The following is a 27,914-nucleotide window of genomic DNA, read 5'->3' as shown; positions in this document are numbered from 1 at the left end:
TCTTATCATATCTATCAGATCTCACTTTCGCAAGTGACCGTGAAGGGATTGACAACCCCTTTATTGCGTTGGTTGCGAGGATTTTATTTGGTTGTGTAGGTGCGAGGGACTCGTGCATGGGCTCCTACTGGATTGATACCTTGGTTCTCAAAAACTGAGGGAAATACTTACGCTACTTTACTGCATCACCCTTTCCTCTTCAAGGGAAAACCAACGCAGTGCTCAAGAGGTAGCAAGAAGGATTTCTGGCAGCGTTGCCGGGGAGGCTTACGCAAGGTCAAGTCAACATTTGGACTCCCGACAACGAGCCATTTCTGGCGCCGTTGCCGGGGAGTCTATGCAAAAGTCAACATACCAAGTACCCATCACAAACCCTTATCTCCCGCATTACATTATTTGCCATTTGCCTCTCGTTTTCCTCTCCCCCACTTCACCCTTGCCGTTTTATTCGCCCTCTCTTTTCCGTTCATCTCTTTTCTCGCTCCCTTCTTGTTTGCTCGTGTGTTGGATTGCTTGCTTGTCGTTATGGCTAGCTCGGTCTTCATCCCTTCGTCTCCCGACTTTGAAGTCCTCCACTTCAAGCAAAGACAAGGGGAAAATTTAAAAGATGCTTGGTTTAGGATGCTCAGAATCTTATCGTAGTTGCAATATAGAGGGAGATTTTAAAATTTTGCTTCTCAATTTTTATGTTGGGCTAACCTTGCCCCATAGACAACTCCTCGATTTTTCCGCCAAAGGTAGTTTTATTGATATTGATCCTGGCTTCGCTTATGAAATTATAGAGGGGATAGTGGGAGTACTCCCCCTACAAAAATGATCATCCCTTGCCCAAGAAGAGACTCAAATTCTAGAGGAATTATGTGAATTACAAAAAATTGTTGAACCTCTTAAAAGTATTGGTGGGAATATCAACCGCATGAATAATATGATTAAACTTTGCAATAAGCGGCTGGATGCTTTAGATCAAAGGATTACCGAGCATAACTCCATTAAGAATTTGCTTACCAAAGATGGCAATACCTAGATCTATCCTTGCTACTATGCCTAGCTAGGGGCGTTAAACGATAGCGCTTGTTGGGAGGCAACCCAATTTTATTTTTAGTTTTTTGATTTTTGCTTATGTTTAGGAATAAATGTTTGATCTAGCCTCTGGTTAGATTTGTTTTTATGTTTTAATTAGTGTTTTAGCCAAGTTTAACCTATAGGATCTTCTTGGATGATAGTTATTTGATCTTGCTGAAAATTCCAGAAACTTTATGTTCACGAAAACAATTGTTAAAAATAACCAGAACGTGATAAAATATTGATTCCAATTTCTGCTGATCAATAAACAAATTGTATAGGTCGTACTATTTTGGATGAATTTTTTGAGTTCCAAAAGTTTGCGTTAGTTACAGATTACTACAGACTGTTCTGTTTTTGACAGATTCTATTTTTCGTGTGTTGTTTGCTTATTTTGATGAATCTATGGCTAGTAAAATAGTTTATAAACCATAGAGAAGTTGGAATACAGTAGGTTTAACACCAATATAAATAAAGAATGAGTTCATTACAGTACCTTGAAGTGGTGTTTTGTTTTCTTTCGCTAACGGAGCTCATGAGATTTTCTGCTAAGTTTTCTGTTGTGAAGTTTTCAAGTTTTGGGTAAAAGATTTGATGGATTATGGAACAAGGAGTGGCAAGAGGCTAAGCTTGGGGATTCCCATGGCACACCAAGATAATCTAAGGACACCTAAAAGCCAAAGCTTGGGGATGCCCCGGAAGGCATCCCCTCTTTCGTCTACTTCCATCGGTAACTTTACTTGGAGCTATATTTTTATTCACCACATGATATGTGTTTTGCTTGGAGCGTCTTGTATTATTTGAGTCTTTATTTGTTAGTTTGCCACAATCATCCTTGCTGTACACACCTTTTGAGAGAGACACACATGATTCGGAAATTGTTAGAATACTCTATGTGCTTCACTTATATCTTTTGAGTTATATAGTTTTTGCTCTAGTGCTTCACTTATATCTTTTAGAGCACGGCAGTGGATTTTTTTAATAGAAACTATTGATCTCTCATGCTTCACTTATATTATTTTGAGAGTCTTAAAACAGCATGGCAATTTTCCTTAATTATAATATAATGAGAAATTTGATGCTTGATAATTGTTTTGAGATATAAAGGTGGTAATATCATAGTTGTGCTAGTTGAGTAATTGTGGAATTGAAAAATACTTGTGTTGGAGTTTGTGATTCCCGTAGCATGCACGTATGGTGAACCGTTATGTAATGAAGTTGGAGCATGAGGTATTTATTGATTGTCATCCTTTGTGTGGCGGTCGGGATCGCGCGATGGTTAACTCCTACCAACCCTTCCCCTAGGAGCATGCGTAGTAGTACTTTGCTTCAAGGGCAAATAAATTTTTGCAATAAGTATATGAGTTCTTTATTACTAATGTGAGTCCATGGATTATACGCACACTTACCTTTCCGCAACATTCTAGCCTCTTCGGTACCGTGCATTGCCCTTTCTCACCTTGAGAGTTGGTGCAAACTTCGCCGGTGCATCCAGACCCCGTGATATGATACGCTCTATCACCCATAAAACTCCTTATATCTTCCTCAAAACAGCCACCATACCTACCTATTATGGCATTTCCATAGCCATTCCGAGATATATTGCCATGCAACTTTCCATCGTTTCGTTTATCATGACACGCTCCATCATTGTCATATTGCCTTGCATGATCATGTAGTTGACATTGTATTTGTGGCAAAGCCACCATTCATAATTCTTTCATACATGTCGCTCTTGATTCATTACATATCCCGGTACACCGCCGGAGGCATCCACAAAGAGTCATATTTTGTTCTAAGTATTGAGTTGTAATTCATGAGTTGTAAGTAAATAAAAGTGTGATGATCATCATTATTAGAGCATTGTCCCAAGTGAGGAAAGGATGATGGAGACCATGATTCCCCCACAAGTCGGGATGAGACTCCGGACTAAAAAAAAGAGGCCATATAAAAAAAGAAAAGGTCCAAATAAAAAAATGAGAGAGAAAGAGAGAAGGGACAATGTTACTATCCTTTTACCACACTTGTGCTTCAAAGTAGCATCGTGATCTTCATGATAGAGAGTCTCTCATTTTGTCACTTTCATATACTAGTGGGAAATTTCATTATAGAACTTGGCTGTTATATTCCAATGATGGGCTCCCTCAAATGCCCGAGGTCTTCATGAGCAAGCAAGTTGGATGCACACCCACTTAGTTTCTTTTGTTTGAGCTTTCATACACTTATAGCTCTAGTGCATCTGTTGCATGGCAATCCCTACTCCTTGCATTGACATCAATTGATGGGCATCTCCATAGCCCGTTGATTAGCCTCGTTGATGTGAGACTTTCTCCTTTTTTTGTCTTCCCACATAACCCCTACCATTATACCTATTTCCACCATAGTGCTATATCCATGGCTTGCGCTCATGTATTGCGTAAGAGTTGAAAAGGCTGAAGCGCGTTAAAAAGTATGAACCAATTGCTTGGCTAAAACCGGGGTTGTACATGATATGAATATTTTGTGTGGGGAAGATGGAGCATAGCCAGACTATATGATTTTGTAGAGATAACTTGCTTTGGCTATGTTATTTTGAAAAGACATAATTGCTTGGTTAGGATGCTTGAAGCATTATTATTTTTATGTCAACATTAAACTTTTATCTTGAATCATATTAAATCTGAACATTCGTGCCACAATAAGAAGAATTACATTAAAATTATGCTAAGTAGCATTCCACATCAGAAATTCTGCTTTTATCATTTTCCTACTCGAGGACGAGCATGAATTAAGCTTGGGGATGCTTGATACGTCTCCAACGTATCTATAATTTTTGATTGTTCCATGCTATATTATATTCTGTTTTGGACATTATTGGGCTTTATTATACACTTTATATTATTTTTGGGACTAACCTATTAACCGGAGGCCCAGCCCAGAATTGCTATTTTTTTGCCTATTTCAGAGTTTCGCAGAAAAAGAATATCAAACGGAGTCCAAACGGAATGAAACCTTTGGGAACGTGATTTTTGGAATGAACGTGATCCAGAGGACTTGGACCCTACGTCAAGAAAGCTACCAGGAAGGCACGAGGTAGGGGGTCGCGCCTACCCCCCTGGGCGCGCCCTCCACCCTCATGGGGCCCATGTTGCTCCACCGACGTACTTCTTCCTCCTATATATACCTACGTACCGCCAAACTACCAGATACGGAGCCAAAAACCTAATTCCACTGCCGCAACCTTCTGTACCTATGAGATCCCATCTTGGGGCCTTTTCCGGAGATCCGCCGGAGGGGGCATCGATCATGGAAGGCTTCTACATCAACACCATAGCCTCTCCGATGATGTGTGAGTAGTTTACCTCAGACCTTCGGGTCCATAGTTATTAGCTAGATGGCTTCTTCTCTCTTTTTGGATCTCAATACAATGTTCTCCCCCTCTCTTGTGGAGATCTATTCGATGTAATCTTCTTTTGCGGTGTGTTTGTTGAGACCGATGAATCGTGGGTTTATGATCAAGTTTATCTATGAACAATATTTGAATCTTCTCTGAATTCTTTTATGTATGATTGGTTATCTTTGCAAGTCTCTTTGAATTATCAGTTTGGTTTGGCCTACTAGATTGATCTTTCTTGCAATGGGAGAAGTGCTTAGCTTTGGGTTCAATCTTGCGGTGTCCTTTCCCAGTGACAGTAGGGGCAGCAAGACACGTATTGTATTGTTGCCATCGAGGATAACAATATGGGGTTTATATCATATTGCATGAGTTTATCCCTCTACATTATGTCATCTTACTTAAGGCGTTACTCTGTTCTTTTGAACTTAATACTCTAGATGCATGCTGGATAGCGGTCGATGTGTGGAGTAATAGTAGTAGATGCAGGCAGGAGTCGGTCTACTTGTCGCGGATGTGATGCCTATATACATGATCATACCTAGATATTCTCATAACTATGCTCAATTCTGTCAATTGCTCAACAATAATTTGTTTACCCACCGTAATACTTATGCTCTCGAGAGAAGCCACTAGTGAAACCTATGGCCCCCGGGTCTATTTTCCATCATATTAATCTTCCAGCACTTAGCTATTTTCATTGCCTTTTATTTTACTTTGCATCTTTATCATAAAAATACAAAAAATATTATCTTATCATATCTATCATATCTCACTTTCGTAAGTGATTGTGAAGGGATTGACAACCCCTTTATTGCGTTGGTTGCGAGGATTTTATTTGTTTGTGTAGGTGCGAGGGACTCGTGCATGGCCTCCTACTAGATTGATACCTTGGTTCTCAAAAACTGAGGGAAATACTTACGCTACTTTACTGCATCACCCTTTCCTCTTCAAGGGAAAACCAACGCAGTGCTCAAGAGGTAGCAAGCTACCGCGTGTGTTTGAAATCCGACCGTTGGATACGTGTCGGTTACATACCGACCCAGGGTCATTTCGGACATATCAGGTCGGGTTGCCTCGTGGCTATGAATAGCCCACCCCCTACACCATAAATTGGTGGTTGCTCAGAGTTAGTGCACAGCTTTTGTCATTTGAGAGCAACCCACCTCCGAAGCATTTGAGAGAGAGATCCTTGCGAGGACAAAGCCCAAAACATCCAGATCCAAAGAGTGTTAGGCATCACTGAAGCCTTTCTGTCCGCGTGACCTGAAGACTTGTTACACTTGAGGACTGTGAATCCTCTAGCCAGTTAGGCGTCGCGTTCTGAGCATCCAAGAGCCATTGTGGGTCACCGGTGAACTAAGTCTGTGAAGGTTTGGAAGTCTACCTTGAAGACTTACCAGAGTGATTGGGCGAGGACTGGATGTCCTTAGCTCAATGGGAATAAGGTGAAGACGTGGTCTTCTGAGTTAAATCTCAGCCTCCCTAACCATACGTACAGTTGTCAAGCAACTGGAACTGGTCTACCAAATCCTTGTCTTCACCAAATAACTGGTTCTATCCCCCACTTCCCTTTACTTTACTGTTTGTCTTCGTGAAGTCATTGCTTGCTTGTCTCATCTGTTTGACTTCAGTGAGTGAAGACTATTTCCTGTTTGGCTTCATATTGTCTTCCATCCTGATCCATACTACCTAGGTGCTCATAGTCTTCGTGCTTTCATTACATTGCTTACTTGACTATGGCTTGTCTAGTGTAGTCTATCTTCCGCTGCATATCAATAGGTTCATTTCTATTGTTTGTCTTCAAAGACCTCATGTTTTGAAGACTGCTACCTCTTGAGCATGCCTTGGTTTTCCCTTCAAGAGGAAAGGGTGATGCAGCAAAGTAGCGTAAGTATTTCCCTCAGTTTTGAGAACCAAGGTATCAATCCAGTAGGAGACAACGCACAAGTCACCTAGTACCTGCACAAACAATCAAGAACCTTGCAACCAACGTGATAAAGGGGTTGTCAATCCCTTCACGGACACTTGCAAAAGTGAGATCTAATAAAGATAGTAAAGTAAATATTTTTGGTATTTTTGTTGTATAGATTGGAAAGTAAAGATTGCAAAATAGTAAACGAGATGCGATGTAAATAAAAGAGATGCAATATAATAAGAAAGAGACCCAGGGGCTATAGGTTTCACTAGTGGCTTCTCTCAAGATAGCATGTATTACGGTGGGTGAACAAATTACTGCCGAGCAATTGATAGAAAAGCGCAAAGTCTATTTCAGAAAGGAGGGACAAAGAACAGGAACAAGTGTGAGATGAGGATCATTCTTCATCGTAGTTAGCTAGCGGATAATAAGTTACGTGAGATGAGGATAACTTTTGCTTGTAGCTAGCTACTGGATAACTTTTGCTTGTAGGTAGCAAGCTAGTTGATCACTATTGTTTGTGGATTTGAAGTTACCACTAGATGTTTAAATAGCTGCACATATACTAATAGCTGGATATTTTTTTTATTACTGAAAAATACAAATTGCTGGCGTTGCCTCACAATAAATGACATAGCTAACACAATATATTGCTGGCGTTAGCCAGGTGGCACGCCATCAGTAATAAAATATTGTTGACATGCCTGCCAACGCCGTCACTAAATTGTTTTCACTGGCGCCATATTGATGGCGTTGGGTGTCTACGCCCGCAAGGCACCTTTTGACACGCCGTAGCTAGGCTTTTTTCCACTAGTGCCTTGTTCTCCTACCGCGGCCTTTTCACTTTATTGTGGTTATAATTAATGTGCAGCTGCCCATCCATCAAAGAATAAGTCTAGATGCGTGGTACACATATAGAACAGGTACGCAAGGTAAGACAATCAAGGGAACTAGATTTTCATCGCCAGCCCAAACCGGAGCTACAAGGACAAGACAGCTTCAGGCAAGGAAGCAATAGCTCCTTTCACAACGTGATTCAGACAGGAAAAAACTAGGCAAAATGAAGCAAGACAAAGAGAGCAAGAGCAGAGGAATCCCATAGTTAGATTCACGTCTGAACATGGGCTCTCTCAGCGATTTCGAATTTCTGGCCATTGGATCTCTTCCTTGATGCAATTTGGGCCGTCGGATCTGCCCCTGGGATGAGCTGGGTCGTTGGATAAAATTCAGAGTTGGAGCAGCGAACAGTAGTTTTGTTTTCTCACCTCGGTACATTAGGCGGATGTCACCGACATGTGGGGTCCCGCGCTCATGGGCCGTGCCTGTTAGTGGCTTGGGTGCGTAGACGCCCGGTGCGGGTGCCTCACGGTCAAAAAATCGTGCCACCGCCTGTAAATATCAGATCCCGCCGAGGGCATTAGAGGGATTTCACTTTCTTGCCCTTGTGTGGCGTGCTGTGGGTGGGCATTTGCGTGGTGTGCTGTGGATTGGATGATAACCCTAGCCACCATCCCCATATCCCAGCGCCCCTCCTTCACAGCCACCGCCATGCTCCTGACTGGTTCTCCTCTCCCGTCGTCGAGCTTGCCTCCGCCGCTGCTCTCCCCTGTCCCTCTCGCACCACCAACGCGAATCCTCCCATGTACACGGTGAGCTCGACGAGCAAGGCTGACGTTTGGGCACTGCTATACGAGGGCCATGCCGAGAACGCCCTAGAGCATGGCGGCCTCTGCTTCCGCTTCTCATCCGATGGGCACCTCCGCGTGTGCGACGACCTTGGTGCCACCGCTGTCACCACCAATGCAGGGCCAAAGGCGACGGCTGCGCATCGCCATCACCAGGACGAGCGATAAGGCCAGAGGCGACGGCCGCGCGTCGCCATCACCGGGAGGAGCGGCGGCCGCCGAGACAGTCGTCCATGTCTCTAGTGTCATCGGCCTTCAGGGTGTTGTTCCTCTCATCTCAGCTATGGTTCTTGTCCTTCCTCTCACTTCTTTCTCTCCCGCCATCGCCATCCCCACCAGGAGCACACGGACGACTAATCAGTCCAGGTCTGAGGCGGTGTGGTCTCGCATCGCCCCACTCCCCTTCAAGAACACGGTGCCCTCACCTCCTCTCATTGTTGGTGGTTTAGATACGGGCCATTGATGATCCTTGGTGGTGCCCTGGCCGCGACAAAGGAGGAGGCGCGACGCTGTGCGGGAGATGGGGAGGTCGGGAGGAGGTTGTCGCAGTGGTGGGGCTGCACTTTGCGGCTTGCAATGAGGCGGCCGTGGACGCCGCGGTGGAGGCGGCGTGGCGCTGCTTTGGCAACGGCGGGCTCAAACACCCTGGTTAACTGCTTCTCCTATGAAGGTATGCTACGCTACTGACAGATATTGTGATACACATGCCCAATTTTCTCTTTGACATAAGTATACACATCGGCAAGCCCAATTAATCACCAACCTACTCCACTAATTTCAATCAGCTTACCATCCACTTATTCCAACCATGAAATGTTTGCTTGGCCTTATGAGCAGGGGAAGTGCAAGACTACCTCAGCATAACTGAAGAGAGTACTCACACCTTGGCTGCTAATAAAGGCGATGGCGAAGTGGTTCCGGGATGCGCAGTCCGGCGGTTTCATGGTATGCTTGACCCAGATCATCAGTGCTGCGAGAGGATTCTACCCAAGGGCTGTGGCATACTGCACGAGTTTAGGCTTTGTTCATCAGCTCGTCAGAGTTAGCCTACCTTCCTGTTACAAAGAGGCTTAAATGCTCACAGAAATTCGGAATGCCTACATGATCATTAATGTTCTTTGTTGCTGTCATTCTTTGCTTCTGTCAAAGAAAATCTTTGCTGTGAGCACATTTGCACCATTTAGTGAGCATATTTGCTTATGATAACCTTATGAAGTTGTACTCTGCTTCAACTCATGTTTCTACCCTAATATGTCTAACTGGTTCTTTTTATTTTTTTCGTCGAGGTATTCCAAGGCGGCGTGGCAGCACTGTGGACGACATCAGCATGACCAGATCAGTGGTGAAAATACTGTCTTTGTTATGTCTCATTCTGTTGAATGAATAGTTACTTTATATGATGCTGGTTACGGTTTGTATGGAGCTAACAACTGTTATGTTTGCCTGCTATTTGCAAAGTTTGTTGGCTTTGGTCTGCTACTACAACTTGCACAATAAGTGCAATCGGATAAATGACACAACGTGCACAATAGCTACTTGATATGAGCTTGTGGAGAAACTTGAGGAAACAAGGTTAATAGGATGCATTTCAGTAGAGCTTGATCGTGCAGATTTTCTTGAATTAAAGCCTACTGATAAAGCTAAGGTTTCTATGGGTGAAAGGGGTTGTACCAATTTACAGGACCCAAAGTGGCAGAAGATTCTACAGCTGCGTAAACCATCAGGTACATGTAGAACGCACAAAACAATACCTTCTAAGATGAACCAGTACCATAGGAGTTAGAGAGCACCCGTGAAATTACTATCAGTTAGGATTATCAAGTTTATTAGATACACAACATCAGAATGAGTGAGCGAGTACATGTAAAATTACTTTGAACAGTGAGCGAGTCCCGTACCAGTTTCAGTGTTGTATAGATTATGTGTACTTATATAAATTTTGAAGCCAAATTTAAGATGATTCGTTGAAGAAAAAAATGAAAAAATTAAACCGTGTCATGTGTTAAGCTTAGATGATTCCTTTCTTACATAAAGGTCTTACGGTGTATTTCTATTAGTCATTCTAATAAACAAGGATACCTTCCTTGCACAGGTACTTCGTGAGTGATGATCAATCAATTCGAAGAACCACTTGCTTCGGCACTGTTATTGCCCAACTATGTATTATACCACTGGCTACCAAGCCGTTTTAGTGAATTTCTATTTGACCATTCACCTTTTGTAGGAATGTCTTGCTCTGAATATTATGTTGCATCAAAATTGTTGGATGCTCTCTCAGGCCTTGACTGCTTTGTATAAATATACAGTATATAAAGCATTCTGTGTTGGCCCTGTCTGTGGTTTGCTAATTGTGTTGCTTGCTCAATACTAATCTCACTGCAACTGGCTACTTCTGCTACTCTTTAGCACTGAACTCCCTATTGCTCCAGAACAAACTAAATATTTGTGCTTTATCATGGTTCTATAAATTGCGCTGGCTAAACATGCTAAGTTTGTCCCACAATTACAGTATACCTGGCACAAGTGTTAGGACCCGGTACCGCGCGCCAAGGTGGCGCGTTGCAGGTCTAGTAAATAGGCAAAGAAGCAGCCTACGTCAAGCAACGTACGGGTCAAACGATGATAAGAAGAGCTCGCGGAACATGAAAGAATGAAGAACGAGGGCAACCACGGTTGGGCAATAAATGAACCTGGAGAAAAGAAAGAGGAAAACTATATCTGAGCCAAAAGACAGGCCATACAGGGCAACACAGATGAGCAGCAGAGACAACTGATGATGACATGTACCTAGGGTAGGGTCATAGTCCTGACCTTGATGCCTTACCCCAAGGACACTACCCTAAAGTCGAAGACATTCAAAGTAAAACCGAAGATACCGACTGTAATCACCTAGGAGTGCAATCCATTCGACCAGATATACCACTCGGATATCCCAATTCCACTCGACTAAGATAGAGTCACTCGACCTTACGGAGAATCACTCGGAGTACAGAAGATCTAAAGCCACCTCTGGATGGCAACGGTCAAGCGTTCACTCCATAGCCTTAAAGGCCATTAATAGTCATTATAGCAGGTGCTACCAGTAACATATATCTCTTAATCTACATTAAACCCCTGTGTAACTGAGGCCTGTGAAGGGGTGGCGCACTCTATATCAGCCACCCCTCCCCTCTGGCACAAGGGTTCGCACCCCCTGTAACTCTCGCGCATAATCCAATTGACCAAGCCTCTGGGCACCGAGACGTAAGGTTGTTATTCCTCCAAGAAGGGCCTGAACTCGTACATCTTGCGTGCACAATCTCACCGTAGCTAGGGCCTTGCCTCCTCCTACGTACCCCCTATTCTTACTATCAGACTTGCTCCCACTTCAGTTGGCGCCAACCATGGGGCAGGCGTCTTAGCGACTTCCAGTGAGGTTGTAGTTTTTCCGATCTCCATCAACATCGTTTCTGGCGGTGGTTTGGCTAAGGGCCGCGAGATCCGTCTCGGCGCGCTCGTTTTCATCACCGACGACTCCGCCTGGCTCCAAGAGGCCACCCTCGATGTCGAGGCCCTTCCCATCTGAGGGGCGACTCACTCCCGAGCGAGTGCCTGTGGCGTCCTCCTGTGGCAGCCGTCGGTCCAGTATCGGTCGGCTCCCGTGTCATCCACTCTCCTTGCTGAACACCACCGCAAGCGATCCGGTCGGTCGCGGCTTCAGCGGTGGGTGAAGCATGCGGTGGCCCGCCAGTCGGTCACCCCTCAAGTCGCGGCAATCGAGCTCGACGAATCTCTCTATGGACCATTCGACTGGTTCTGCTGAGACCCTGTCCGAGTGCGGAAGTAGCGAACCTGCAGCGGAAGTCCTGATGGTCGACATGCCGTGCAGCCCGCCTGGGTTCCGTCTCGGTGGTGGCGGCAATTGTGGCGCCGGTTCGTCGCATGGTCACGACAAGTATCATCCCAAAGCCCTCACTTCGGAACAGAGAGAAGAGCTGCATCGTCGCAACGTGGAGGCACTCCACACTCCCATCATCGGAGAGACCTCTGAGGCTCGGGCCTTGGAGGCTGTGCGCCTAGCCACCTTGGCTGAGCGCGTGCGTCTGGAGAATCTCCAACATTCACTCGATGAACGCGCTCATCGGCAGATCCCTGAATCCAGTCGAAGTCATCTACAATTGTTTCCGCCTGAACCTCAGGTATATCACACACCAATCCAGAATCTTGAAGCTGCAACCCGTATAGCAGAGTCGGTTCAGTCATCCCGTTTAGAGGCTGGTAGAGGTTTGCAATTTCTCAGTCGCGCAACAGGATCCACAGCAGATCTGTGGTTGCGGACATAGTTCAGTCGGCTCACAGTCCAAGATCGTCTCCGCGGCGTGAAGATCGTGGGCATTGCCAGGATCAGTACCTAGATCAGGGTCATGGGCAGTACGATCATCGGTACGGCTGTGATGACCACCATTGAGTGCCTTCGTCCCCTCTGAGGGGCGGATCGTACGCGCCCCGGCGGTATGATGACAGGCGCCCATATGGTGATGAACTGAGGGCTCCAGTCGACCCAAGGGAGCCTAAGTTTGATGCAAGGTCAGTTCTTGTACAAGGTTTAGTCGATAGAGGCCGAGCAAACAGAGAGGAACAAGACAGAAATCGTCTGACTGGAAGCAGAGTGCATGTTTCTGGGCCCGAATGTTTCAGTAGAGCCATCCGAGCTGCAGAGATACCTCCCAACTTCAGATTGGCGACAGGCGTTAGTAAGTTCACCGGTGATTCGAAGCCTGGCACATGAGGATTACCGAGTGGCAGTACAAATTGGTGGTTGCAACGATTATGTAGCCATGAAGCACCTCCCCTTGATGCTCGAGGGTTCAGCCAGAGCTTGGTTGAATCAGCTGGCCCTGATGAGGACATAGACCTGGGGTAGGGTAATAGGCCTGACCTATACGTCCTACCTAAGGTCCTTGTCTTAGAAGCAAAGAGGTTCAAGAGTAAATAGAGGGGACCCAACAAAGGTGTCGATTGCAATCCACTCGACCTACCATTCACTCGGATACCCCTCCTTATTTAGGTTACTCGACGTGCAGAAGACCTAAAGCCACTCCGCGCAGCAACGGTCGGGCATTTACTCTTAGACTTAGTAGTCATTTATAGCACTTTACTACGGACGTTACCTGTAACGCTCCTTCTTTATGAACATTGAACCCTGTGTAACGGAGGGGAGATGGGGTCCTGGCGCACTCTATATAAGCCACCCCCCTCCTCTGGGACAAGGGTTCGCACCCCCTGTAACACACACGCATATATTCCAGTCGAACGCCTCCGGGCTCCGAGACGTAGGGCTGTTACTTCCTCCGAGAAGGGCCTGAACTCGTAAAACTCGTGCGTACAACTTCTCCATAGCTAGGATCTTGCCTCTACATCCCTACCCCCCATTCTACTGTTAGACTTAGAACCACGACAGTTGGCGCCCACTGTGGGGCAGGTGTCTTAGCGACTTGTTGGAGAAGTTGCAATTTTTCCGATCCCCATCAGCATGGTTTCAGGCGGAGGATTGGCCGAGGGCCGCGAGATCCGTCTCGGCGCGCTCGTGTTCGTCGCCAACGACTCCGCTTGGCTCCAAGAGGCTCCACTCGATGTCAAGGCGCTCCCCGTCCGTGGGGCAACGCACTTTCGCGCGTGCGTCAGCGGCGTCCTCCTGCGGCAGCCGTCGACTCAGTATCGGTCGGCTCCTGTGGCGTCTTCACTCCCTGCTGCCCGCCGGCGCAAGCGTTCTGGTCGGTCGAGGCTCCAGCGGTGGGTGAGGCACACGGTGGCTCGCCAGTCGGCCACCCCCCAAGTCGCGGCAATCGAGCCCGACGAAACTCTCTACGGCCTGTTTGACCTGTCGACTGGCTCCGTTGAGACTGCATCCGAGTGCGACAGCAGTGACCCCGCGACGGAAGTCCTGATGGTCAACGGACCGTGCAGTCCTCCTGGCTTCCCCCGCGACGACAGTGGCAATGGCGGAGGCGATCCGTCGCGTGTCCACGAGGAGTACCGCCCCGAGCCCCTCTCTTCGCAGCAGAGGGAAGAGCTTCGCCGCCGTAACATGGATGCACTTCACACTCCTATCGTTGGAGAAACCCCCGAGGCCCGGGCCTTGGAGGAGGCGCGCTTGGCCAACTTGGCTGAGCGCACTCGACTGGAGAACCTCCAGCACGCACTCGACGAGCGTGCTCAGCAGCGAGTTCCTGAGTCCAGTCGACGACAACTTTTTCCGCCTCCAACCTAGGTATATCGAACTCCGATCTGGAATCTCACAGCTGCTGCCCGAATAGCAGAGTCGATTCAGCCTTCCCAGTCGGAAGCTGGTAGAGGTTTGATGCAGATCCGGGCTTTGCTCCGGGCGGCGGGGGAGCAGAACACAGCAGTGTCACAGTCTCGAAATAGGATTCATAGTAGATCTGTAATGGCAGACACAGTTCAGTCGGCTCACAGCCCAAGATCGCCTCCAAGGCGTGAGGGACATGGAGATCGACAGGATCAGTACAGAAACCATGAGCAGTATGATCATCGTCGAGTACCCACGCCTCCCCCAAGGAGTGGGTCGTACGTGCCTCGGCAACACGATGACAGACGCCCTCACGGTGGTGGGCGAAGGATTCCAGTCGACCCCCGGGAGCCAGGCTTTGACGCGAGATCCATTCTTGTTCAAGGTCTGGTTGACAGGAACAGGACACACAGAGATGGCCACGATGGAGATTATCCAACCGGCAGCAAAGTGCATGTTTCAGGTCCCGAGTGTTTCAGCAGAGCCATCAGAGCAGCAGTGATTCCTCCCAACTTCAGGTTGCCACTGGAGTCAGCAAGTTCACTGGTGAGTCCAAGCCTGACACTTGGCTTGAGGACTACCGAGTGGCTGTGCAGATTGGTGGTGGCAATGATGAAGTGGCCATGAAGCACCTTCCTCTGATGTTGGAGGGCTCGGCCAGAGCGTGGTTGAATCAGTTAGCACCTGGCAGTATTTATAGCTGGGAAGAGCTTGCCCGAGTGTTTGTCAGAACATTTGAAGGTACATGCAAATGGCCAGCAGGGCTAACAGAGCTACAATCTTGTGTGCAGAAGCCGAATGAAACTTTGAGGGATTATATCCAGAGATGGATCACGTTGCACCACACGATGGAGAATGTGTCTGATCACCAAGCAGTTTGTGCCTTCAAGGAAGGTGTCAAGTATCGAGAATTGAATCTGAAGTTCGGTCGGACCGGAGATATGTCTCTGAGTCGAATGATGGAAATTGGCACCAAGTATGCTAATGGTGAGGAGGAGGATCGGCTCCGGAGTGGCAAGCACAAAACAGTCGCCCACGAAACCGGGGGAGGGAACTTCAGTCAGAAGCAGAAGCGCAAAGCCGAGTCAGCTGCTCCCGGAGAAACCTTAGCTGTGACTCAAGGAAAGTTCAAGGGGAAGCCCAAAGGGCCAAGGAACCCCAAGAAAGTAAAAGATCAAGATGGAAATGATGTGTTGGATTTACCATGCCACATTCACACCAAAAAAGATGAGGAGGGTAATCTCATTTACCCGAAACATACCACTCGACAGTGTCGACTCCTAATCCAGCAGTTCCGAGAGAAACAGCCCAAAGAGAAGGAGAAAGAATCAGACAAAGTTGAGGATAAAGAAGAGGACGATGATGGTTACCCCCACGTCAATTTCACTCTGATGATTTTTGCTGATGTTGAGAGCAAAAGTCGACTGAAAGTCATCAACAGAGAAGTAAACATGGTCGCTCCGGCGACGCCTAGTTATTCGAAGTGGTCTCAGACTGCCATTACATTCGACCAGTCTGATCACCCAACACACATAGCCACCCCTGGGAGGCAAGCGTTGGTGGTCGATCCAGTCATCGAAGGCACTCGGTTGACTAAGGTTCTGATGGATGGTGGCAGTGGCCTGAATATACTGTATGCGGAGACCTTGAAAGGAATGGGCATTCCGATGTCCAGACTCAGTGAAAGCAATATGAGTTTCCATGGAGTTATTCCTGGCAAGAAGGCTAAGTCACTCGGCCAGATCGCCCTTGATGTGGTTTTCGGTGATTCCAAGAATTACCGCAAAGAAAAGTTGACGTTTGAAGTCGTGGATTTCCAGAGTGCTTAACATGCTATTCTGGGCAGGCCGGCTTATGCACGTTTTATGGCTCGACCATGTTACGTGTACCTCAAATTGAAGATGCCTGGTCCTAAAGGAGTGATCACTATCACTAGCAATCGGAAGAAGGCAGAAGAGTGCTTCCAGAAGGGCTCAAAGATCGCTGATGCGCAAATGGCAGTAGTGGAATTGCAGGAGTATCAAAAAAATGCAGATCCGAGTGATTTGTTGCCAGCTAAGAAGCCTGCCACGGATTCAGCATTTCAGTCGTCTAGTGAAACGAAGCCGATTCATATTCACCCGACCGATCCCAATGCCGCTCCGACTCACATTTCGACAACACTCGACTCCAAATAGGAAGAAGCGCTCATCCAGTTCCTCCGTGAGAACTGGGACATCTTTGCATGGAAACCTTCTAACATGTCGGGTGTTCCCAGGGGGCTGGCTGAGCACCATTTGCGAGTCGACCCAAAAGTGAAACCAGTCAAAGAACATCTTCGACGGTCCGTCGTACAGAAGAGAAAAGCAATCGGTGAAGAAGTGGCTCGGCTCCTAGCAGCTGAGTTTATCCGAGAGATTTACCACTCCGAGTGGCTAGCTAATGTTGTCATGGTCCCCAAGAAGGATGACTCACTTCGCATGTGCATTGACTTCAAGCATATCAATCGGGCCTGCCCGAAAGATCACTTTCCTCTCCCTCGCATCGACCAAATAGTTGACTCGACTGTGGGGTGTGAGCGTTTGTCCATTTTGGATGCTTATTCCGGGTATCATCAGATCCGACTGTATGGACCCGATGAGATAAAAACAGCTTTCATCACCCCATTTGGGTGCTTCTGTTATGTCACCATGCCATTCGGCTTGAAGAATGCTGGAGCCACATTCATGAGGATGATTCAGAAGTGTTTACTCACTCAAATCAATCGGAATATGGAAGCATACATGGATGACATTGTGGTCAAGTCACGTAAAGGTTCTGACCTGCTAGCTGACCTTGCTGAAACTTTTGCCAACGTCAGAAGGTATGATATCAAGCTTAATCCATCAAAGTGCACATTCGGAGTTTCGGGCGAAAAATTACTCGGTTTTCTTGTTTTCGAACGAGGGATCGACGCTAACCCAGAGAAAGTGGGTGCCATACTCCGGATGAAACGCCCTGTGCATGTGCACGATGTCCAGAAGCTTACTGGTTTTTTGGGCGCCTTAAGTCGATTCATTTCTCGCCTCGGTGAAAAGGCACTGCCTCTTTACCGACTGATGAACAAGTCAGATAAGTTCGAGTGGACTCCTGAAGCTGATGCAGCATTTGCAGAGCTTAAAGCCCTGCTTTCCACCCAGCCGGTGCTTGCTGCCCCAATCAGCAAAGAGCCTTTACTGCTTTACATTGCAGCCACTGGACAAGTCGTCACTACAGTACTTACGGTCAAGCGGGAAGAAGAAGGAAAAGCCTATAAAGTTCAGCGCCCAGTATATTATGTTTCTGAAGTTTTGACTCCATCAAAGCAAAGCTATCCACATTATCAGAAGCTTGTTTATGGGATTTATATGACCACGAAGAAGGTTGCACACTATTTCTCTGACCACTCCATTACAGTCGTCAGCGACGCTCCATTATCAGAGATTCTAAACAACAGAGATGCAACTGGTTGAGTGGCAAAGTGGGCGATTGAACTCCTTCCCTTGGATATCAAGTTTGAGGCAAAGAAAGCTATAAAGTCCCAAGCAATAGCAGATTTCCTCGCCGAGTGGATCGAACAGCGACTGCCGACTCAAGTCCACTCGGAGCACTGGACCATGTTCTTTGATGGCTCCAAGATGCTGAATGGTTCCGGTGCTGGGGTGGTACTGGTATCCCCCCGAGGAGACAAGCTCAGATATGTTCTCCAGATTCACTTTGATTCCTCCAATAACGAAGCAGAATATGAAGCACTCTTATATGGGTTACGTATGGCCATCTCACTCGGCGTCCGTCGCCTCATGGTCTACAGCGACTCAGATTTGGTAGTCAATCAAGTGATGAAGGAGTGGGACGTCAGAAGCCCAGCTATGACTGGTTACTGCAATGCGGTGAGGAAGATGGAAAAGAAGTTTGAGGGGTTAGAGCTCCATCATATACCCCGACTGAAAAATCAAGTAGCCGATGATTTGGCAAAGATAGGTTCCAAGAGGGAAGCCATTCCCAGCAACGTGTTTTTGGAACACATTCATACACCATCAGTTCAAGAAGATCCTTTCACTAAAGAGCCCCCGCAGCCTAAGAGTGCCACAGATCCGACTGAAGTCGAAGTCCCAGCCGTGGTCGACCTGATCATGGAGGTTTTGGTCATCACTCCCGACTGGACAGTGCCATACATTGCGTATATCCTTAGGAAGGAACTCCCAGAGGATGAAGAAGAGGCTCGACAGATCGTCCATCGATCCAAAGCCTTTATTGTGATAAGAGGACAACTGTTCAGGGAAAGCGTAATCGGAGTCAGCCAGAAATGCATAACACCAGAAGAAGGTCAAGTGATCCTCAACGACATCCACTCGGGGACCTGTGGTCACCATGCGTCCTCTCGGACCATTGTGGCCAAAGCATACCGAGCTGGATTTTATTGGCCACGAGCAAATGAAATGGCGAAAGATATAGTCGACAAATGTGAAGGCTGCCAGTTTTACTCCAATATGTCCCACAAGCCTGCGTCAGCCCTGAAGACCATTCCACTCGTTTGGACCTTTGCTGTTTGGGGATTGGATATGGTTGGACCCCTGAGGACTGGTAGGAGCGGCTTCACTCATGTGCTTGTAGCAGTCGACAAGTTTACCAAATGGATTGAAGCCAAGCCTATCAAGAATCTTGAAGCCAGTACTGCCGTCAGCTTCATCAGAGAATTGACATTCAGATATGGAGTTCCGCACAGCATCATCACTGACAACGGGTCGAACTTCGATTCTGATGAGTTCAGAGCCTTCTGTGCTTCCCAAGGCACATGAGTCGACTATGCTTCAGTCACCCACCCCCAGTCGAATGGACAAGCAGAAAGAGCAAATGGCTTGATTCTCAAAGGACTGAAACCCCGACTGATGCATGATGTCAAGCACGCAGCAGGCGCCTGGGTTGATGAACTTCCATCAGTTCTTTGGGGATTGAGGACAACTCCCAATCGGTCGACTGGCCGAACTCCATTCTTCTTGGTTTATGGAGCTGAAGCTGTTCTACCGAGTGACTTGCTTCACAATGCACCCCGAGTCGAGCTCTTCTCTGAAGATGAAGCAGAACAGGCCCGGCAGGACACAGTCGATCTCCTAGAGGAGGAAAGAGAGATGGCCTTAATCCGGTCGACCATTTATCAGTAAGACTTGCGTCGATTCCATGCCAGAAACGTGAGGGGCCGAGCCTTTCAAGAGGGAGACTTGGTTCTTCGAGTAGATCAGCAGAAACTACACAAGCTCGTACCTGCTTGGGAAGGTCCCTTCATTGTCACCAGAGTTCTCCACAATGGAGCATACCATCTTTACAATGTTGAGCATCAGAAAGACGCGCCACGGGCTTGGAACGCGGAGCTGCTCCGCCCCTTTTATACTTAAGTACTCATTCAGATGAGATGTAATAAGAAACACCTTTGTAGTTTGTTTATCAAAGACAAGAGCTTTACAGTCTTCTTAAATGGTTGTTGTTGCTTTTGTTTGCGTCTGAAATCCCCCAGTGGGTGACTTTGCCGCGAATCTGTTTCGCCTAAGTTTGAAAAATCCTACCGAATGGTGAGCAAGCCTCTCACTCGGGGGCTTAGCCGCGAATCCGTTTCGCCTAAGTTTGAAAAATCCTACCGAGTGATGAGCAAGCCTCTCACTCGGGGGCTTAGCTGCAGTCCAGTACTCGCCTAAGTTTGAAAAATCCTACCGAGTGATGAGCAAGCCTCTCTCTCGGGGGCTTAGCTGCAGTCCAGTACTTGCCTAAGTTTGAAAAATCCTACCGAGTGGTGAGCAACCCTCCCACTCGGGGGCTTAGCTGCAGTCCAGTACTCGCCTAAGTTTGAAAAATCCTACCGAGTGGTGCGCAACCCTCCCACTCGGAGGCTTAGCTGCAGTGCAGTACTCGCCTAAGTTTGAAACCCATCCCAATCCGCAAGGACGACGAGGTGTAGGTCGACTGAAACCTTCTCCTTCGGAGCTACGCCACAAGTACAACGTGCGCTCCATCCCTATCCGCAAGGATGACAAGGTGTAGGTCGACTGAAACCTTCTCCTTCGGAGCTGCGCCACAAGTACAACGTGCGCTCTATCCCTATCCGCAAGGACGGCGAGGTGCAGGTCGACTGTAACCTTCTCCTTCGGAGCTGCGCCACAAGTACAACGTGCGCTACATCCCTATCCGCAAGGACGACGAGGTGCAGGTCGACTGTAACCTTCTCCTTCAGAGCTGCGCTGCAAGTACAACGTGCGCTCCATCCCTATCCGCAAGGACGACGAGGTGCAGGTCGACTGTAACCTTCTCCTTCGGAGCTGCACCGCAAGTACAACGTGCGCTCCATCCCTATCCGCAAGGACGACGAGGTGCAGGTCGACTGTAACCTTCTCCTTCGGAGCTGCGCCACAAGTACAACGCGCACTCCATCCTCATCTGCAAGGACGGCGAGGTTCAGGTCGACTGCAACCTTCTCCTCGGAGCTGCGCCATAAGTACAATAGTTGCATCTCAAGTACAAAGATTATTCCAATTGAAAAGCAAATTCCACTCAAAGGCAAACACAAGCATATTCAGAGATAAACCAAGTTCGGATAAATCCTAAAGTTTCGGGCGACAGATCAAAAGTATTCGAGCTTCAAGCCCGAAGAAGTTTAACGATTACACAATCACTCGGCATTCCGAGGCAAATAAAGGTGGAGCATAATGTTTCTCGGTCACGCGTCAGGAGAAGGACTCGCTGGGTCGCAGAAACTGTCAAGGTCTATGCTGTCTGCAATGCGAGTGGCGGCGTCAAGGAAAGTGTCCATGAAGGATTGGAAGGTGTGCCTCTTTGTGTTAGCAACCTTGAGCTCCACCAGCTTGTCTTCTTTGACGTCTTTGCAGTGCACTCGGACCAAGGACAACGCGACATCAGCGCCACAGCGAGCAGATGACTTCTTCCACTCTTGCACTCGGTCAGGTATTTGATTCAGTCGAGCCATCAGAGACTCGAGGTCTTGAGACAGTTTCGCCTGAGGCCAGAGTTCAGTATCAACCCGAGTCATCGCTGCCTTCAGGCGGGCAAGATAAGCAACCGCGTTGTCCATGCGAGATTCCAACCGCAGCACATTCATCGCAACATCATCCTTGACTGGACAATTTATGGGATCGAGACCCATCTCGACCCGCCCAGTTTCCGCTTCAAAGTCTTGGCAAAGCTCTGCACAGTTGAGTAAATGGTGAGTCGACGATATAATCAAGCTTGATAGTTGACCGTAATAAGTCAGTCAATCATCAGTACCTTCAAGTTTTAGGACCAGCATTGTAGCAAGCTGGCACAGATAAGACTCCAACTCGCCCTTCTTGGCCTTGAGGCTCCCAAGCTCATCAGTCAGCTTGTCCTTGTCTTTTTTCAGTCACTCGACCTCCCGATTGGCGTCAGAGACAACAGTCTTCAGTTTGGAGTTCTCTTCTTCTAACTTGCCGACTGAAGCAAGCTTCTTGTCAGCAAGCGTCGTTTTCTCTGGCGCTTCCTTCAGTGCAGCAGCAAGATCCAGATCCTTCTTCTCCAAAGCCTGCTTCATTTTCTCTAAAGAAATAACATTCTTCAGACGGGCTTGGAGTTGACGGTTTTCAGTACATACATCTGCTCGAGTGGAGTCACTCGGTTCAAAAAATGGAAAGGAAAAGTGCCAGCAGTGAGATAGACAGTTGACGATTGGTTACCTCCCATGGCAGCTACTTCATCACGAGCAGTCTTGAGATTCTTCTTGGCCAATTCCAAATCAAGGTTGAGGCTGATTTGCTGCTTGTTCATTGTAGAAAGCTGAGCCCCAAGATCACAAGATTTCTGCAGTATAAGCCATATCAGTTGACCGAGATGAAAAGACATCGCAGTGATAGCTACTCTAAGACTACTGCCGAATCAAACATTCAACGGCAGTCTCGGGGACTACACCCAGTGGGTGCACTTAGCGTGCCCCCACTGGTTTGAATAAACACTCGACATGTTCTGCCCAGCGCGAGAGTAAAAAAAAGCAGTTCTCAGACCATAGTCGACTGCCCGCAGTCAACCACGGTCTCGGGGACTACACCCAGTGGGTGCACTTAGCGTGCCCCCACTGGTTCTGGTTTCATTCGACCTGGTCCGTCCAGACTGAGTGACAAAATTCAGATTCTCATACCACAGTCGACTGCCTGCAGTCAACTATGGTCTCGGGGACTACACCCAGTGGGTGCACTAAGAGTGCTCCCACTAGTCCAAAGACTCCATGTCAAGGATAACACTCGACGGATGACGTTATAAAAACCAGTCGGTCATTTCTGAATCGATCAAGGCGACTGAAACGAAGCCGAAGTTCCAACAACTGGCATCCATTTGGAGATGAAAGCAAGAGTCAAAGCAAGATCAACTTCAACCTTCTTTTCACTCGGACCTCAATCCATTCGGGGGCTAATGATGAGGACATAGACCTGGGGTAGGGTAATAGGCCTGACCTATACGTCCTACCTAAGGTCCTTGTCTTAGAAGCAAAGAGGTTCAAGAGTAAATAGAGGGGACCCAACAAAGGTGTCGAGTGCAATCCACTCGACCTACCATTCACTCGGATACCCCTCCTTATTTAGGTCACTCAACCACTAAACCACTCGACGTGCAGAAGATCTAAAGCCACTCCGCGCAGCAACGGTCGGGCATTTACTCTTAGACTTAATAGTCATTTATAGCACTTTACTACGGATGTTACCTGTAACGCTCCTTCTTTATGAACATTGAACCTTGTGTAACAGAGGGGAGCTGGGGTCCTGGCGCACTCTATATAAGCCACCCCCTCCTCTGGGACAAGGGTTCGCACCCCCTGTAACACACACACGCATTATTCCAGTCGACCGCCTCCAGGCTCCGAGACGTAGGGATGTTACTTCCTCTGAGAAGGGCCTGAACTCGTAAAACTCGTGCGTACAACTTATCCATAGCTAGGATCTTGCCTCTACATCCCTACCCCCCATTCTACTGTCAGACTTAGAACCACGACAGGCCCCTGGTAGTATTTTCAGTTGGGAAGAGTTGGCCCGAGTGTTCGTTAAAACATTCAAGGGCACCTGCAAGCAACCAGCTGTATTGACTGAATTGCAGCATTGTGTCCAAAAACCGAATGAGACATTGAGAGACTACATCCAGAGATGGACTACCCTTCACCATAAAGTGGAAAATGTGTCACAACACCAAGCAGTTTGCGCCTTCAAAGAGGGTGTTTGATACAGAGAGCTCAACCTGAAAATTGGTCGGACAGGAGACATGACCCTGGCCCTCATGATGGAAATAGCCACTCGGTACGCTAACGGCGAAGAGGAAGACCGACTCCGTAGTGGCAAGAATAAACCAGTCGACCAAGAAACCGGAGGAGGAAACTCTAGTCGGAAGCAAAAGCGCAAAGCTCAAACTGTAGGTCCTGCTGAAGCTACAATTTTGAATCAAGGGAAGTTCAAGGGAAAGCCTAAAGGGCCATGGATCCCTAAAAAAGTGAAAGATCAAGCGGGAAATGATGTTCTTGATTTGCCGTGTCACATACACACCAAAAAAGATGAAGAGGGTAATTTGATTTACCCCAAGCATACCACTCGACAGTGTCGACTCCTGATTCAGAGCTTCCGAGAGGGTCAACCCAGTGAAGAGGAGAAGGAATCTGATAAGGAGGAGGATAAAGAGGAAGATGATGGTTACCCCAATGTCAATGCCACTTTAGTGATTTTTGCTGACATCAAGAGCAAAAGTCAACTGAAAGTTATCAATCGAGAAGTGAACATGGTTGCACCGGCAACTACGACGTATTTAAAGTGGTCAAAGACTCCCATTACTTTCGACCAGTCCGATCACCCAGCGCACGTTGCTACCCTCGGGCGGCAAGCGTTCGTGGTCGACTCAGTCATTGGGGGCACCCGACTGACCAAGGCTCTGATGGATGGTGGCTGTGGTTTGAACATTCTGTATGCTGAGATCCTCCAAGGGATGGGTATTCCGATGTCCAAGCTCAGCGAGAGCAACATGCGATTCCACGGAGTCATCCCAGGAAAGAAAGCCAATTCACTTGGTCAGATCACTCTTGATGTGGTTTTCGTTGATTCAAAGAATTACCGCAAGGAAAAGTTAACATTTCAGGTGGTGGATTTTCACAGTGCCTACCACGCCATTCTGGGCAGGCCAGCATATGCTCGTTTCATGGCTCGGCCATGTTACATATACCTCAAGTTGAAGATGCCTGGCCCTAGAGGCGTAATCATGGTCACAGGGAATTGGCAAAGGGCAGAAGAGTGCCTCCAAAAGGGCTCAAAGATTGCTGATGAACAAATGGCAGCAGTAGAAATGGAGGAATACAACAAGAATGAAGATCCGAGTGATTTGTTGCGAGCTAAGAAGCCAGCTTCAGAGTCCGCATTTCAGTCGGCCGGTGAAACAAAGCCTGTTCATATTCACCCGACTGATCCCAATGCTGCTCCGACCCACATCTCAACAACACTCGACGGCAAATAGGGAGAAGCGCTCATCCAGTTCCTCCGTGAGAACTGGAACATCTTCGCATGGAAACCATCTGACATGCCGGGTGTACCCAGGGGACTGGTTGAGCACCATTTGTGCGTCGACCCAAAAGTAAAACCCGTCAAAGAGCATCTCCGTAGGTTCACCGCGGAGAAGAGGAAGGAAATTAGCGAGGAGGTGGCTCGGCTTCTAGCGGCCGAGTTCATCCGCGAGATATACCACTCCGAGTGGCTCGCCAATGTTGCCATGGTCCCCAAGAAAGATGATTCACTTCGTATGTGTATCGATTTCAAGCACATCAACCGGGCCTGCCCGAAAGATCATTTCCCTCTCCACCGCATCGACCAGATTGTCAACTCAACTGCGGGGTGTGAGCGTTTGTCCTTTTTGGATGCGTATTCCGGGTACCATCAGATCCGACTGTATGGGCCCGATGAAATAAAAACAACCTTCATCAGCCCATTTGGGTGTTTTTGCTATGTTACCATGCCCTTTGGCCTCAAGAATGCTGGCACCACGTTCATGCGCATGATTCAGAAGTGCATGCTTACTCAATTCAGTCGGAACATGGAAGCATACATGGATGATATCGTGGTCAAGTCACACAAAGGTTCCGACCTATTGACTGACCTCGCTGAAACCTTTGCCAACTTAAGAAGATATGATATCAAGCTCAATCCGTCAAAGTGCCCATTTGGAGTCTCGGGCGGAAAGTTACTCGGTTTCCTCGTTTCTGAATGAGGGATCGACGCACACCCAGAAAAGGTTGGAGCAATTCTCCGAATGAAAAGCCCCGTGCGTGTACACGACGTTCAGAAGCTTACTGGTTGCTTGGCTGCATTGAGCCGATTCATCCCTTGTCTCGGTGAAAAGGCATTGCCTCTTTACCGACTGATGAAGAAGTCTGATAAGTTTGAGTGGACTGAAGCCGAAGTAGCGTTTGTAGAGCTCAAAGCCCTGCTTTCCACCCAGCCTGTGCTTGCCGCCCCAATCAACAAAGAGCCTCTGCTGTTGTATATCGCAGCCACTGGACAGGTTGTCAGCACAGTGCTCATAGTTGAGCGGGAAGAAGAAGGCAAAGCCTACAAAGTTCAACGCCCAGTGCACTATTTCTGAAGTCTTGACTCCGTCCAAGCAAAGATATCCACATTACCAGAAGCTTGTCTACGGGATTTATTTGACCACGAAGAAAGTTGCACATTACTTCGCAGACCACTCGATTTCAGTTGTCAGCGACGCTCCGTTATCAGAAATTCTGAACAATCATGACGCAACCGATCAAGTGGCCAAGTGGGTGATTGAACTCCTTCCTTTGGATATCAAGTTCGAGGCAAAGAAAGCAATCAAGTCTCAAGCAATAGCAGATTTCCTCGCCGAGTGGATTGAACAGCAGCAACCGACTTAGATTCACTCGGAACATTGGACTATGTTCTTTGATGGGTCTAAAATGTTGAATGGTTCTGGTGCCGGAGTGGTCCTGGTATCCCCAAGAGGCGACAAGCTCAGTTATGTCCTCTAGGTTCACTTTGATTCTTCAAACAATGAAGCTGAATATGAGGCACTTCTGTATGGGTTGCGTATGGCCATCTCACTCGGCGTCCGTCGCCTGATGGTTTACGGCGACTCAGACTTGGTGGTCAATCAAGTGATGAAGGAGCGGGATATCAGGAGCCCAGCTATGACTGGTTATTGCAATGCAGTAAGAAAACTAGAGAAGAAGTTTGAGGGGTTAGAGCTCCACCACATACCCTGAATAAAGAATCAAGCTGTTGATGATCTGGCGAAGATAGGTTCGACTCGGAAACCTATTCCCAGTAATGTGTTTTTGGAGCATCTCCACACCCCATCAGTTCAAGAAGATCGTTTTACAGAGGAGCCCCCACAACCGATAAGCTCAACCGATCCGACTGAGATTGAAGTCCCAGCTGTAGTCGACTTGATCATGGAGGTTTTAGTGATCACCCCCGACTGGACGGTGCCATATATTACATACCTGCTCAGGCAGGAGCTCCCAGAAGATGAGGATGAGGCCTGCCAGATCGTCCACCGATCCAAAGCCTTCACAGTAATAAGTGGACAGCTTTACAGAGAAAGTGTAACCGGAGTTGCTCAGCGTTGCATCTCCCCAGAAGAAGGTCGACTGATCCTAAATGAGATCCACTCGGGGACCTGTGGTCACCATGCGTCCTCTCGGACCATCGTGGCCAAGACATACCGAGTAGGATTTTACTGGCCGCGTGCAAATGAGATGGCTAAAGATATAGTCCACAAGTGCGAAGGATGCCAGTTTTACTCAAACATGTCTCACAAGCCTGCATCTGCCTTGAAGACTATTCCACTCGTTTGGCCGTTTGCAGTTTGGGGATTGGACATGGTTGGACCTTTCAAGACCGGCAGAAGCGGCTTCACTCATTTGCTCGTAGCAGTCGACAAATTCACCAAATGGATCGAAGCCAAACCTATCAAGAATCTTGATTCGAGCACTGCCATCAGTTTCATCAGAGAGCTGATATTCAGATATGGAGTCTCTCATAGCATTATCATAGATAACGGCTCCAACTTTGATTCTGATGAGTTCAGAGTGTTTTGCACGTCCCAACACTCGGGTCGATTACGTATCTGTTGCGCACCCGTAGTCGAATGGGCAGGCAGAAAGAGCAAATGGCTTGATCCTTCAAGGGCTGAAACCCCAACTGATGCGCGACCTCAAGCATGTTGTTGGAGCTTGGGTGACTGAATTACCATCTGTCTTATAGGGACTAAGAACAACTCCCAACCGGTCGACTGATCGAACCCCTTTCTTCATGGTGTACGGAGCTGAGGCTGTGCTTCCGAGTGATCTGCTGCACAATGCTCCCCGAGTGGAACTCTTCTCAGAAGCTGAAGCAGAACATGCACGTCAAGATGCAGTGGATCTCCTGGAGGAAGAGCGGGAGATGGCTCTGATCCGGTCGACCATCTATCAACAAGACCTACGCCGGTTCCATGCCCGAAATGTCACAGGCCGATCATTTCAGGAAGGAGACCTTGTGCTCCGAGTGCACCAGAAACGGCCTCACAAGCTTGCTCCAGCTTGGGAAGGAC

The 27,914-nt window shown here is 47.8% G+C and overlaps 1 long non-coding RNA gene across 2 annotated transcripts; it reads left to right on the top strand.

The window, feature by feature from the left end:
- The first annotated feature begins 7,852 nt into the window (after window positions 1-7,852).
- Window positions 7,853-10,384, top strand: LOC123049320 (uncharacterized). 2 transcript variants are annotated; one of them, XR_006423558.1, is made up of 4 exons: window positions 7,853-8,708; window positions 8,876-8,983; window positions 9,335-9,762; window positions 10,131-10,384. It is a non-coding gene; the product is annotated as an uncharacterized lncRNA (long non-coding RNA). The 2 variants fall into 2 exon arrangements; XR_006423557.1 differs by having other exon boundaries at window positions 8,876-9,762.
- The last annotated feature ends 17,530 nt before the right edge of the window (window positions 10,385-27,914 follow it).

Source organism: Triticum aestivum, chromosome 2D, assembly GCF_018294505.1.
Source record: "Triticum aestivum cultivar Chinese Spring chromosome 2D, IWGSC CS RefSeq v2.1, whole genome shotgun sequence".
Taxonomy (NCBI): domain Eukaryota; kingdom Viridiplantae; phylum Streptophyta; class Magnoliopsida; order Poales; family Poaceae; genus Triticum; species Triticum aestivum.
The sequence above is the reverse complement of the archived record's forward strand: the minus strand, read 5'-3'. Positions and strand labels throughout refer to the sequence as shown.